The sequence below is a fragment of the Augochlora pura genome, unplaced genomic scaffold, assembly GCF_028453695.1.
Source record: "Augochlora pura isolate Apur16 unplaced genomic scaffold, APUR_v2.2.1 APUR_unplaced_1140, whole genome shotgun sequence".
NCBI lineage: Eukaryota > Metazoa > Arthropoda > Insecta > Hymenoptera > Halictidae > Augochlora > Augochlora pura.
Window position 1 is genome coordinate 1 of NW_027581155.1, and position 4,773 is coordinate 4,773.

At 34.0% G+C, this 4,773-nt stretch overlaps 1 long non-coding RNA gene across 1 annotated transcript; it reads left to right on the forward strand.

Moving 5' to 3' along the window:
• Positions 1-2,506: 2,506 nt before the first annotated feature.
• Positions 2,507-3,361, forward strand: LOC144477447 (uncharacterized). The gene is made up of 3 exons (XR_013495199.1): positions 2,507-2,783; positions 2,851-3,178; positions 3,278-3,361. It is a non-coding gene; the product is annotated as an uncharacterized LOC144477447 (long non-coding RNA).
• The last annotated feature ends 1,412 nt before the right edge of the window (positions 3,362-4,773 follow it).

The following is a 4,773-nucleotide window of genomic DNA, read 5'->3' on the forward strand; positions in this document are numbered from 1 at the left end:
CGTATATTTCTGTATGTAGTGAAATTTTTACCTGTATATTCGATCCAACTGTTCAGGGTGAATATGGCACTCGCAGTCCCTACGTAGTATGTCCTCAGATGACACTTCGGTAGTTTCTTCACTCTCGGTTAGCTGGATCCTGGCAGGATCGCCAATTTTATGTCACGGGACGCAACGGAGGAAACCCCAAAATAAAATAGAAGTATACACGGGCAGGCACCGCAACAACCTCGAATGGGAACCCTCGGGTAAACGTTCGGTAATTCGCAAATTAATTATGTCGCGGAGTCACTAACCGTATAACGTACTTAATGGAGGTTAAAAAATACAGAGATTAATTATGGTACTGACAGACTGAACTTTTATTGAATGGCTTGTGGGTTTATATATGTCTTATAATCGCATGGGGAGATGTCTTTTAGTGGGGGCTTCCAGGAGGCCCGAACGATTGTTTTGGGAACGCTGCCCGGCCTCAGCTTCACACGGGCGATGTCTTCTACCGGGAGGTCCAGCCGTTATCGCGAATGCGATGCCCGGCTTCTTGACAGTCAGTCGAGAGACGGATTCAGAAACTGTCTGCCAAGCTGGTCATCTAACCGATCGATCGAACTATTGTATTCTGTTGTAGTTAATAGTCGTTAAAGTTGTGTTCATTCAATAAAGATAAACGTGATATATTTTGGATAACAGAGTCGCGGATTTGCTGCGGCTACAAAAAGTGATTACTTTTGCACCTAATTCCATTTAGATTTTTACTATTAGCGGCGGGGAATAGATTTAATTTTTTTTTTTTTTTAGTCCGCGATGAGTACAAATCGTACCGAATCCAGTCTTTTTTCTCTCTCCAACAAATTCATCAGCGTGCTTTACCTTTACTATTTACACGACAGTGCAAATACTTTTTAATTTTTTAAATAATTTATATTTTTTTATATACTTTATTCTCGTAAATTTACGACATATTCGTACGTTTATCACGCTTTTATAAAGTATTTTTTTCTAATGCTTCTAATTTTCTATAATTTTTTTGTATTTTAGAAAATACTCTTTTAACCCTTTACACTCCGAATCATTCTGAACGTTGGCTACCAGCTATTCGACGCTACTTTGCGGCCGAAACGTGCAGTTACAGACCCTGGTATTATTTAGCATAATTTTGGAACCAAGTAACGTATTATAAGGATATTGGACTCATATGAATTGGGTAACATCAAGGAATGTATATATGCAAAAAGATCAATATTTTATTTTTTATTTTGGAATGAAATGCATTCTAAATATTGGAACTAAATATTGGAAGCCGTATTTTAAACTGTTGCGTGATCACGCGAACGTAGTTATAAATAGCGCCTCTTGTTATGCAAATCATAAACTTAGTTAATGCCGACAGGAGGGAAATTCGAATATAAATACAGATTTATATCGTATATTTATATAGAGACACTATACCGCCCGAGAGGAATAACTGAGAATATATAAGGAGATAAAAAGAGTGTTCCCACAAAATTCATCCTCTCTCTCTCTCTCTCTCTCTCTCTCTCTCTCTCTCACTCTCCCCGCGCGCGCACCGTCGAACCACCAACCTACAACCGGAAGACGGACCATCCGACGAATCAGCATCCAACTAGAGGTCTCCAATTTTCCTACTGAACAAGGGAGGAAAAACCAGGAGAAACTCAGGAACAAAACCCGTGTGCCACGGGTAGTCGTGGAACCAGTCACATTCCTGAACCAGCCAAAACTCCCCAAATCCCACTCAAAGCTATGCAACAAAATTAATAATTTTCTCGAGAGCCACCATAGTGTTTTTATTAATACCATGGAGCTGTTATTTTAGAACGGCTATTTTGCAATGCCCAACGAAGAGATAATTCAGTTTAGTTTAGAAAATTTTCTTCTTACAGGTGTAAAATGAATTTTGTAAAACATTCGTTTAATGTATGTAAGATATTTGGCAACATTTCATAAATTACAGGTTTAACAAGTAAAATTTCTGTATACTTATTTGTGTTGCTACTGTTGCATAGCTTTGGGTAGGATTTGGGGAGTTTGGCTGGTTCAGATGCCCATGAAACACAAAAGTGCTCTGCTTGTATAGAACTTGTAAAAATGAATAGTTACAAAAAATGAATTTTACATAACTTTATTTTCTGGTTTAAACGACGTTGTCTCTAAGCCTTTAGAACAAAGTCTGCTGTCTTTATTTGAAGAATTGAATTTTCTTCTTGCTTTCCCTCTGGTTTTTTCTCCCTCGTCCAATAGGAACATTGGAGTCCACGTGAGAATACGTGTACGCATGTGCGGTATAAATCATTTGTTTCGTAGTCCGTACAATTCTGCTTGCTCGGCACGTCCTTAGTGTTAATGAATTAAAGTAAAATATAATTCATTGTAGCGTATTAACTACCCGGCGCAATAGTTATTCAAACAAGTTATGGACCCAGGACATACAGAACATAAGAGAGTCAGAAAATAATCAAACACTAAGAAAGTGAGGTTTAGATCTTGACCACGTGGCGGATAAAATAGAATAACTAATTCCGTAAATTTATAACAAAAGGAAAAGTTAAACAATAATTACTACGAGATCTGGTAGATATAAATTACGAGTGTTCTAAGATTTAATGATTTGTGGAGTTACGTGATTGGAATTGTTGTAAAGATGGAAGAGAACGCGGCAACACGGACACAAAGAGACCAGGAAACATTAGATAGAACTATTCTAAGCATCGACAAAACACAGTATTATCATAAAAAAAGACCAAAACAGTGTTACTGGCATGGTAAGCATTTATGGGATAAGAAACAATTCAAACAAAACATGGCTCAATACGTTGTTTTTATGCACAGAGAAGAACAGTTGGAAGAATTAGGCATAAAATTATCAGTTGAGATATTACCAATCATGCTACTAGACTTCAAACTTAATGAAGAGAAGTCATCAATTTAAGAAAGGCTCAATGGAAAGCTAACAAAAGCAGGTTACATGACACAAGCGCAAGTACACATAGCATAGAAGAACATCTGACAATTGCTACATATGTAGAAAAATAGGTCACATTGCAAATATTGCAAAAATAAAACAAAATTTCCTCAAATAAAGAATAATGTGGAAACACGATACACATATGTAGTGAGGGAAGTAAATTTTAAACCGTTAGTCTGGAAATAAAACAAGGTATGCTGAGTTACATTTTAAGATTGCACTTTATATCCTTATAACCCTTCTTCCTTGAAATTTTAAGTGGAAATAACATAAAATTAAAACCTTTTTCAGGGATCCTGAATTTATAAATAATTTGATGTCTGTATCAAGCATAATAAATAATGGATACACAGTACTGTTTAACAAGCATTCAGCTGTCAGGATGCTAGAGTGCCTTGTTATTGGTAGCATGTCGCAGATATTTCAATCAATTCATCACTGGTGAGTCTCTGTCATTATGCTTCTATAAGAGTTTCTTAGGAATTATTGGTTAGAGCCTAACAGTTTATGATAACGACCAGACTAGAAAATGAGTCGTGAGGAAAAGGAAGATTCAAAGTAGTAAGCCATTTACATGATTTAAGAATGATATGCAGATATGTATTAATCTAGATGTTAAAAAGTAGACCAAAAATTAAGTCATTAAATTCAAACATTTTTATACAATTAAAGGAGTTTTCTGGGTGAAATCATAAGTACGCTGTTACAAACCTTCTTCGTTTGAATGACTTATTTTCCATCAAAAAATATTCTCATATGTGCCCATAATTATGAAAGTGATCTAAGTCATATATTTCTTGTTTTGAGATAATTAATGAATTGCATTTGCATAAATTAAAATATATTTTTACATTATGCGATCTTTTTATTTAGAATTTTGTGTGAATTTCATAAGAAAATGTTATTTTTGAAGTTTGAATTGACTTAGACTATTTTCAAAATTAAATTGATATCCTATAAATGACTTAAAGCAATAAAGAACTATGAGTTTCATTTGAAACAATAACTTTACTGAAATAATTCATTTCACATTTATTAATGATTCTAAAAAAGTAACGCATTTTTACTATTTCGAGTTTTTACGATTTTTAAAATGTTCTCGAAAAACTGGAGGAATGTATGGTAGTAAACACATAATATCTTTATGTTTTCTTCCGATACTGGTCATTCTATTGGCTTATTATGTAGTTCAGAAACGCATCAAAGAGGGCCACGCGCCGTTTTCAAGTTATGTTTATATAATTTCTTTAAATTTTTGACATAGACCACTTTTATAATTAACGCTAAATGAATTCCATATAATGTTGAATGGTTCATTTTTGACGATATTGTAGAAATTACATTGAATAAATTTAGTTTAAAATAATGTGGTGTAAAATAACTGATAAACTCATTTTTTTTAAATTTTCACTTAGACCACTTTCATAATTATGGGCACATATAAGGACAAAAACTTTGGGAGCAATTCAATATAGTTTTTCAGTGTTTATGTATGTAATTTTTCTATATATGCAAGTACTCTTTTAATTTGATTTTTCAAACACATGGAAATGATAAGCAATTGCAAACAGTTGTCCACATCCATGTACACAACCAATATACAGGTAGACTTTACACAACATTTCATGACACAGTTGTGTTGTAACACAATACGTTAAATTGTGGGAGCCCTCATATAGTATTGCAACCTATAACACTGCTTTGCTATATCACAATAAGGAAATTGCAAAAACTTTTATACAACACTGTACTTTTACAATGGTAGAGTATGATTTTTATTTAACATA